Source organism: Antennarius striatus, chromosome 2 (assembly GCF_040054535.1).
Source record: "Antennarius striatus isolate MH-2024 chromosome 2, ASM4005453v1, whole genome shotgun sequence".
NCBI lineage: Eukaryota > Metazoa > Chordata > Actinopteri > Lophiiformes > Antennariidae > Antennarius > Antennarius striatus.
Window position 1 is genome coordinate 22,316,269 of NC_090777.1, and position 10,595 is coordinate 22,326,863.

At 45.9% G+C, this 10,595-nt stretch overlaps 1 protein-coding gene across 2 annotated transcripts in view; it reads right to left on the minus strand.

Moving 5' to 3' along the window:
- plxna3 (plexin A3) overlaps positions 1–5,570 on the minus strand; it is a 56,920-nt gene extending 51,350 nt beyond the window's left edge. For both annotated transcript variants that reach the window (XM_068327657.1, XM_068327649.1), the window contains exon 1: positions 5,374–5,570. The gene's annotated coding sequence lies outside the window, so the exon portion shown is untranslated. The remainder of the gene's footprint in view (positions 1–5,373) is intronic.
- Between the last annotated feature and the right edge of the window lie 5,025 nt (positions 5,571–10,595).

Below are 10,595 nucleotides of genomic sequence, written 5' to 3' on the forward strand. Positions count from 1 at the left end.
CACATTTAAGTAATTCAGTCTCATGTTTGTGGGCGTGGCCACTCATCTGTCCTGTAATCATTGATCAGTCTCAGCCAATGCGACCAATCAGTTCGTGACCCCGGACGAGATGAACGGAGAATGACCCGAGTCAGGAGCAGAAAAAAACTTTGATCTGATTTTCTGGCTCATCAATCAGTGCAGTGTGATGTACTGAGAGGTCAAAGGTAGAGGTCTCTTAGTGGATTTTTAGAGGTTAGTTTTTAATTTAAAAATGTCTTAACTTCGTTACTGGTCAAAGAAGACGGTTCCAGTTGGATGTGTTAGCCCACTGTAAAACTGCTAACTGCTACGAGGCATCAAAATATCCAATCCTCTTCCAGCCTCAGCCCCGCCCATAACAGGAAGTGCAAAAGTGGCTGGATGTCATTTATTAAACCAGGACAGGAAATATTGTATAACAAAAAAAAACAAAACCACAACGTGGAGCTAAAGGAGATTAAAAAAACTGCAGATATCCATGAATGATACTTCAACATTTAACTCGTGTCGCCCACAGAAACAACATGGCCGCCGTGTCACCACTGTTAAGACTTCCTGAGGGTCTGGTTTCCATCAGCCGAGTCGTCCAATAAAACGCCTGTGATGTGATCAACAAAGTCCACCCCTAATGAAATCACAGTTTGATAGAGTGATGATCGCTAAAACTGTGTGTATGTATGTGTGTGGGTGTGTAAATCAGGGCATCTGTCAACACACACACACACACACACACACACACACACACACACACACACTGCTATCGTTGCAGCTATCATCGCTACCATCAACATCACCCAGATGATCATCAGCCTGTGACTTCCCTCCAGAAACTGTCCAACCTGTAGTAAAACTGTTACCATGGAGACCAACACTTCAGTACCTGTAGTTCAGCACCAGCACACACTCGTCATTTCAACAGATGACATCAGCTCCGATCAGAGTTTGGTTAAAATGGATCTGGGATAGCACCGTTTAGTGGAAGGAGAGTCGGACACGAGTCCTCTAGCGGAAGCTGGGCGTCGGGGCAGAGGTGGATGTTGTTGCTGTTTTTCATCCTGTTGTTGTTTTTTATGTCAACAATGAATAAATCTGGATCACTGAAAGTTTTTCCCTGCTAAATGTAGAGGTGTAAACACCTCCTGATTGAGCATCTTAGAACATTTAGCCTATAGTCCTGAAGGTAAACTACTGCTGGTAGATCACTGGAGGGGGCGGGGCTACAGACCATCATGACTTCTGAGGGCTGAGCAGGAACTGCAGAGGTTTTCACACTGTGTGCAAAGTCGGTGTGGAAAGTCCACACCGTGTTATAAATGAGCTGAAACAGGAAAAACAGCGGGTTGGTCCTTTAATTCCAGGAGATTATCTCCACAGAGATCTTCTGGTGACGCACCACATCTCTGGAAAACTGAAAACCTGCCGTTGTTTAACATCTGTGAGTTTCGCCGCCGCCTTCATTAGCGTCTCATTAAGTTGTTTGCCTGAAATGTTAACAGGAGCTAACGTTAAAGGCGTGTGAATTCCACCCAGAGCATACTGGGAAACGATGGCATCAAATTGCCAGGTTTTAACAAGTCATGCAGAGATTCTCAGAACAGTCTCCTACGAGAAGAGTGGTGCCTCTTTTCCTCTGAGAACATCTTTGGTCGGTTATTATTATTTACACCTCTCTACGCTGCCTTTGTTTATTTGCAATAAACAAGCCGATGACATCATAACACCACTACAGAAGTTATGCCCAACATTGCTCTGTAAACAATCCATCCTACATCTTTGAACGTGAAAGCGCCCCCTGCTGGCAACAGGAAGTGGGCTTTTATTGATAACCATGTTAATATCTTCTTAAGGACATGTAACGAACGGATTCTCTCTAGCACCATGGCATGGACACGGAGAGCACAGCCAATAAAGTTCTGAGCTGCCCGCCATTCATTAAACGCTGCTCACAGTTTATTTCTTTAGTTGATTTGAATTTTTCCTGTTGTAAACTTTGACACACGCATGAAGTCGATAAGAGCACACATACGAGTTTGACCTCGACCTCATACGGTGATCAGGACGCATCCAGGAAGTGAAGAGTGTCAGCGGATTGCTTCCTTCCTGTTCCTCAGCTCGTGCCGTGTGTGTGAGTTTGTGTGTGTGTGTGTCAACTCACATATGTGGTGGATTCTGTTAGTGTTTAACAGAAACGAGAAGAAACGGAACTTACGGTCTCCCCACAGAAGAGCAAACAGCGCCACCACCTGTTGTTGTTGTTGTTGTTGTCAATACCATAATGACTGAATACCATTTCTGTAGTCTACTGTTACATCATGACTTACATGATGATGTCATGACGTTGTCGATGACTCGTTTTAACGTTTGCATTAGCATTAGCTGTAGCGCTTGCTGCAGACATGTTAACTTCAGCATCAGCTGTGACCTCCCTTCTGGAGCCAGACCTGGGAGGGGACCCCGTCTGGTGGTCTGGCCCAGAACCACGGGGTTTGCCGTGTAGCCACCGCCCTGTGGGCCTGCAGAGGACTGGCTTTGATGTGTCGGGTGCAGAAGGAGGAAACACTGCTGTCAGATAAGGAGCCGCCTTAACCTGCAGACATTTCTTTCTTGTTTGAGTTAGCTGCTAGCCGCTAACAGCTGCCAGCACACCTACACAGGAGCGATGAAGCCCCGCCTCCATCATGCAGTATTAAAGGTACCACGGCAACGCCAAGATGGTGGCTTCTTTGTGTTTGAAAGTTCTTCGGGAATGCAAAGGAGAAAAGCAGCAAGTTGCTGACTTGGTGTGGATTCACTCCAAGTCCTTCAACCACAAACCTCCTCTTCCAAATCAGAGCCATGACATCACTGCAGCAGGACGCCGTTACAGACGGAAACTCTGCAGGCTGAAAATATCATATCAGAGAGGGTCTCTCCGTCTGCTGACTCAGCGTTTCCTCACAGACGACTATCACTGACTCAGCATGTGGGCAGCTGTGTTTAGGGCCTGATTCTGAACTAGTAAAAGTGTCTTTGTGTGAAATGGGAAGACGAATGCACACCTGGTGGGCCCCTGGAGCTGAACCGGAGACCCGACTGGTTGTGGTGGTCTCAGACGGGACACGTGTGGAAACACTGATGAGAAGGTGAAGCTCAGGGAGGAAACACGCTGACGCCTCAGACTGGATCATGTGATCCATCAAGAACCTCCCTGACTAGAACCTGCTCTTATGATAGCCACTCAAGATATGATCCTAGACCACTGAGCACCTCCTGACCCCCCAACGCAGACCAACACCCCCAACAGACAAGAAGACCAGATCTACAGCGGAACCCAGACTGCTTCTAAAGCCCAGATTGAGACGGGGTTAGCAGTCCACTATCGACAAAGTATATGAATTACATCATTATTTAACATATAAAATAATGGGGCGGCAGTGGCTCAGTGGTAGAGCGGGTCATCCAATGTTCCTAAGATCGGCGGTTCAATTTCCACTCCAGCCCAAAAAAACACACCCTGAGTGTGAGCTGAGAGTGGGAGGTGTCAGCTCACCTTTGAAGCACTGCCAAGGCACCCTTGGGCAAGGCAACATCCCCCTTTACAAGTCGCTAATTTGGGGCACTCCACAAAGGGGCTGCCCGCCACCCTACCTCCCCCCCGCATGTCCACAGGCCCCGCCTGTGTGTGCGTGAGTGTGCTACAGGGGCCTGTACACACTGACATGTATGCATGTGTTACATGTTACATGTTACATGTGTTAGTTACTTACTAACTACAGTGCTGTTAATTTCCCTTCGGGGATCAGATCAGCATAAAAAACATTTTTTTTAGCATGTTGCTATCAGGCTACACTTGCCACAGGTGTGACGTCATAATTGAGGTTTTATTAGCAGTCACACTGAATGGAGCTTCATGGGAACAACTGGTCTGTGGTCAGTCTGATCATCACTGCCTGTTGATCAGCTGGACGCAGCTGTTGTCAAGGCAACTGAGGAACTATGACATGTAAATAAAAACTCACGTGACCACGCAAACGCCAAAACAAACACGTAAATGAAATAAATACCTGGGCTTGGTTAACGTTGGTTCACGTCCACCGGTGACAGATCACACCGGCGTTAACCGGCAAACACACGACGCATCAAAACTTTATTGACATTCGATTCCACTAACAATCACGCACGCAAGCGCACGCACGCACATGCGGTGATGCGCTATCAAGTCAGAATCCGTCTTCATCTCTCATCCTCATATCTGTTTCTAATACCTAATCGATAATGTGATTTCATGCTCTTTAAATCAGAATGTAAGATTAAATCAATAATTAGTATTGATCGCTGCTGACAAATTGACAGGAAATTAAATGTTTGATCACAACAGGAAAAAATCTGAATAAAGAAGCGGATTTTCATTCACCTCCATAATTATTGAACAATTATTGATAATTGATCTACTGATGCTGATTGAATTAGCTGATCACAGCTGATTCTATTCAATATTGATCTTTATGTTATTTTAGGATCAATCAGTCTGGAGGTCGTGTGTTATACAACTGAATGGAGATGTGATTGATAACCTTCAGTCTGGTGCGAATCTAAATGATCGTTTGCATCGAATACAAAAGATCGATCGATCGATAACCTGTCGAACGTTTCGTCCGGGTTCGACAGAAAAACAGCTGGATCGATCATCCCGGGTTTACGTGAGCGGAACTGGTCCAGAGGATGGGTTCAACACATGGACGGACGGACGATCCAGAAAACCATTAAAAGGGATTTTCTCCGCGGACCCCGCAGCGTTCCCCGCACGACGTGTTCACGCGTTTCCACCGATCCGGCTGCGATTTTAAAGGTTTTTTCTGCTGCCTCCCCCCTTTGTTCTTCTTTAATGGTTCGGCGTCTGGAGCCTCGCTACCTCCCAGACCCCCCACTCCCTCCTCCACCACCCCTACCACTCTCCCCCACTCCACCGCCCCACAGAAAAACACGGCCGCGTCTCTTTCACGCACCGAATTCAATTGAAAAATGAAAAACGTAAAGCTGCTCGGTGCGTTAACGGAGGCCAGACCAAAATACCCTGGGGGGGGGGGGGGTTAAACTCTACCTGGGGGGTAACAACCCCCCCCCCCACCGGTGGCGCTACCTCACCCCGACTCCTCTCTGCGTGGGAAAACAGAAAAAGGAAAATTTCCAACGTAAAATCGGAGCAGGAGCCGCAGATGATGGTGATGCGGCGGAGAGGTGAGGCGTCTTCCCCCCAAATATCCACGCACGGTCACCCCCCCCCCACCCCCCGGCCCCCAGCCACCACCCCCATCACCACACTACCCCCACCTTCTCCCCACCTCCCAAAACTCCAAACACCTCGGATCATACCTGGACAGAACCGCGCGTTAAAATCCAAACTTCAGGTGTTTAAATCCACAGTCCCACAGCTGCTTTTCTTCTTCTCTTCATATAAAGTAGGACCGGGGTGACGTCAGGGGGTCCGGACAGGTACACACGTCACGCGTTCAACAGCAAAACAATACTCCACGGTAGGGGGACCTCCGCGCGGCGCGTCTCCACCAGAATACAACGCCTGCATCGGTTTGGCTCGGCTCGGACTGTCCCCTCTCCGCTACAGCCGGCCCCCCATCTGGACCGTAGCATTCTGCTCCCGGTTGGCAGGGGAGGATAAATTATAGGGGGGGGGTCGCTCAAACCGATAAATGTCGACTACATGTTCGCATCCTATCCATAAATAGTTTTATTTTACTTAGAAGGAGACATAAGAGTTTGTTCGGTGATAAAGTAAAAGATATTGATGAAGTTAGATTAAAAAAATTATTGGTTCACCCCCTTGAAATGTAACATTTGGTCCAGTCCAGATCCTTAATCTGCTGGTTTTTTTCCCTCCTGTAGCCAGATGTGGAGAGTGACTGGGAGAGAGAGAATGACTCACAGTAAAAGAGAGAGAGAGAGAGAGAGAGAGAGAGAGAGAGAGAGAGAAAGAGAGAGAGAGAGGTGTACATGTAATATATAAAGATAGAGGGCGAGCGAGGAATATGTGATGACAAAAAAGACGGAGAAAATGAAAGGATGGAGGTGGAGGAGAGGATGGAAATAGCTGTAGAAAGGCAGGGGTGTGAAAATGACAAGAAAGCAAAAACAGTGAAAAACGGGAAGAGACAGAGACAGCAAGAAAGAGATGAAGAGATAAATACACAGAAATATGATGAGGAGGATGGAGAAAGTAACGTGCGTGTGTGTGTGTGTGTGTGTGTGCGTGTGTGTGTGTGTGTGTGTGTGTGTGTGTGTGTGTGTGTGTGTGTGTGTGAACATGATGGAAAAGGAAAAGTGTAAAAATGTGGGATGGAAGCTGAATATAATGTTATATAATGAATGATGGTTCCAGATTAATAAATAGTGACGCGCACTGTGACGTCACTGATGGGTGTGGCTTCTCTCAGCCAACAGACTCTAGCCAGGCTTCCAAATATGACGTGTAGTTAAAGGTAATACTAAATATCCATTCATTGATCCATCCATCCATCCATCCATCCATCCATCCATCCATCCATCCATCCATCCATCCATCCATCCATCCATCCATCCATCCATCCATCCATCCATCCATCCATCCATCCATCCTATCCCACATGGTTAGCTACAGCTGCATGTAGCCAATTACTTAGCTAGTCCTAATTATAAATGACTATATACTGTAATCAAATGCATGTTGCTATCGTTGGCTAACGTTGCTAAGCGTGTTGCTTTAACACGCTAAGCTAAATAACCATCAGGACCGAGAATTAACTGCAATAACAAAAGGTTAATTAGCTATGTGATGATGTCACGGAGTTATTCCTCTCTAGATTAAAATGTGCTAATGTTAGAACTGGCTACAGACAAGCTAACATTAGCCACAGCGCTGGCTTGAGATGTGCTAATGTTAGCTGCAGCTGCTAAGAGGAGACTGTCTTCATGTTCTAGATATATTTAGTGTTTCCTCGGGATACACATGCTAACGCTATTGCTACAGGGTTTGAACAGGTGATTGCTCAGGTGAGACGTGTTGCCACGGAGACGTGCTGCATGTCTGTCGTCAGTTGGAAAGTGTGGGCCCCCCCCACATGAACATTGGAGTCTGCAGCCCAAGAAAGAGACTTGGTTGGGGTCGTCAAGCTAAGATAAAAAATCCATTAATCTTGTGAAAGTGAAGATGAGTGAAGTGAGGGTGTGGACTGGGTGAGACCGGTTCTGACCCGGAGCGACAGTCTCAGTGTTTCCTGAGCAGCTGGAGCCTAAAATAGTCCCGACTCGGATCAGGTTCAGGTTTAGATCTTGCAGGACTCTGATCTTCACCCTGTAATCAACTGTGAGTCTCACAGCTCTGGTTTTTCTTCTTTTGGTTGCTCTCTGTAATTTCCTTAATTGAAGCCACTTGAGGTGGTCTACCCCTCTCCTCCTTTCATCGCTGCCTCCACTATTCTTTCCACTTCTCCTGTTTCACTTCCATTCTTGGCTCTTTTTTTGTCAGCACTGCTCCAGTGGAAGGAAGGAGGAGGAAGAGGAGGAGGAGGGGGGGAGGGAGATGTTTCAACCCAAACCTCATCGATGGAAGGGATCAAAACGTGACATCTGTGATGTCATCACAGGAAGCCCTTGTCTTCGAGCCTGTTACAGTTTTCTTGCTAAGTGCTAGCACATTTAGCCAGTTAGCTCAAAGATGTCACTCTGAATGAACCGACCACTTACTCAACGGTCAAAAAGTGTTTTTTTTCTTAAAGTTTCTGCTGATTCAACAAATTATTACAGAAAGAGTTTTTAAAGGATTATCTATTATTTTTTATTATTATTGTTTTCAAGGACAAGTGGAGTTATTCTCTGGTTTAGCTTTTTTGGGCCCCTGGCACCCCTACTGGCCTGGCTCATGCCATAGTTTATTAAAAACATTTCCATACATTTTTTGTTGTTGTTCTTATTTTTTAGAACCGTTGCCATGTCAACAGATCTATCTTCCTGTTGCAGAGGAAGTCAGGTGAGTAGCTGGTCCTCCGATGTTCCAGGACAGATTAGCGTTGACAGAATGACGTCATACCAGGCCAAGACCACCGTCCATCTGTGATCTGGGTCTATGATTATCCCGGCTCTGAACAGGGAAGGACATCTGAAGAACATCAAGTCTCCAGCACCTCTGGAGATATTGCAGCTCTTTTCAAACTGCGTAGAGAACTCACAGCTGTGACTAATGTTAGCGGTTCAAATTAGCAATAGCTGCAGCCAGGGCTATACTTATAAACAGAGTTCAAGCCTTGGGGAAGAGTTTAAGTCAGTTGGCAGCAGCTTCATGACATCATTGTGCAATTATCTAGTTGGCTAAGTTGTTGCCGGGGTTAACTGGGTCTGGTCTGGATGATGTTAGCTTTGCATTTTAACAACTGATGAAGAACAGAGGAGATGAAGAAGCGTGGTCACTGTGTCGTGGTGTTCAAATGATTTCAGTCTGTTTGGGTTCTGGATAATAACACACACACACACACACACACACGCGCGCACACTGACACACACGCACACACACATGTCCATTGTCATGCATGCTGCTGGCGGTTTCACGCCAACTTAAAAAGATTAACAGGCGACCAACATCAATTTACACAGAGGAGAGACAGAGGTGGGGGGTGAGGGAGGGAGAAAGTAGTTTTATAGTTTTTAAAACAATGAAAATTAAAAAGTGAATGAGAGAGAGAGAGAGATGTGGTTTTACTGAGTGGTCTGAATCACGTTAAGATGATTAATAAATGAATTACTTTTGTCTAATCAGAAGAAAATCATCGACTGAAACCTGAATGGATGTTTGAATGTGAGCTGACTGCTGGAGATGAACATTTATTTACATCAGATCTCACTTCCCACTGAAATAAAGACACTGGAAAAAGCTGTTGAAAGAACCAAAGATTTTTCATACATATTTAGCAAAATCCTGACGAATACCATAGTTGATAATTTTGGATTTACTCAAGAAGAAGTACACACATGTGTGCAAACACACAGATTGCGTCTTGCTCAAAGGCTCCTTGTTAGAGCTAGGGAGGTGAACTTTCACCTCTCCAGCAGCCAATTCACATTCCATACTTTTGGTCCATGCTGGTCTTGGACCCACCACCCTCCGGTCCCCAAGTCAAGTGCTAGTGGGCTGAGCCCCTGCTGCCCCATGAGAGGCAGATGTGTGGTCCCTGGTGGACCCTCTGCCTCCGGCACCTCCCAGTCCACTGTCCCACTAACACCTCCTGCTGGCTGTGGATACGCAAAGTCTGTCCAGGTTCACGCAGTGAAACAGTCCAGGTTCACTCAGTGAAACAGTCCAGGTTCACTCAGTGAAACAGTCCAGGTTCACACAGTGAAACAGACCAGGTTCACTCAGTGAAACAGTCCAGGTTCACACAGTGAAACAGACCAGGTTCACTCAGTGAAACAGTCCAGGTTCACACAGTGAAACAGACCAGGTTCACTCAGTGAAACAGTCCAGGTTCACACAGGTTTGAATCTAAATTAGAGACCATCATTTGTTCAGGTGGATTAAAATGCAATGATGTCAGACAAGGATCTTGAAGTCAACGTTTAAACAGCAGTGTGTACTATTGTCACCTCTCTCTGTGTGTGTGTGTGTGTGTGTGTGTGTGTGTGTGTGTGTGTGTGTGTGTGTGTGTGTGTGTGTGTGTGTGTGTGTGTGTGTGTTAAATTAAGAGTTACATTGTGTGGTACATTCATGGCAGCTTGTACATGGATATAAATTGAATTACAATATGGAAACAAGAGTATTTCTTCCCTCTAGTGGCCACAAACAAAACATCACTCTGTAGGTGAGGATTCCCTGAGTTTTCCTGATAGGTTCATTCATCTGCCTGAAAGTCTGCGCTCAGGGTAAAAAGGAAAAGCTGAACTTCATGGGCATTTCTCTCCCCTCAGAGACGGGACGGCCGCCAGGCTTGGAGTTGAGGTGGTTACCATGGTTACTGCTGAGCCTCGCTTTGACCTGATTGTTCACACAAAAAAACAATGAGAAAAAACTTCAAAGAGGAGATGTTCAGTTGCCTAGCAACACGGCTCAGTGGCAGGACTGCTCTCTCTCTCTCTCTCTCTCCCTCTCTCTCTCTCTCTCTCTCCCCCTCTCTATCCCTCTCTCAAATAATCTCTATTCTCATCACTCTCTCTTCATCTCTCTCCCCCCTCCCTCCTTTTCTTACATCACCCACCTCGCCTTTCTCTTCTATTTTCAATCATCGATTTTCACTCCTTCCCTCACACAGTCCAGCGCACTTTTTTTCTCTGCTCCATCACTCCATAATCACACTTCCAGTTTCCGTTCACTTCCTCTCTCATCTCAACAAAACTTTCTCTTGTTTCTATTTTTACGTTTCTGTCTCGCACTTTGTTCTTAAAATTTTATGTAACTTTATTGACATGAATCAAATAAATATTGGTGTTGACAACAGAAGACAGGATGGGAAACAAATCAGATTTGATTCCTTTAAACGTCGAACCCAGGCTCTGCTCCTGAAATGACTTAAGTTTAATGTTGACAGGAATGATGCTAGAAAAAAGAATAGTTAAAT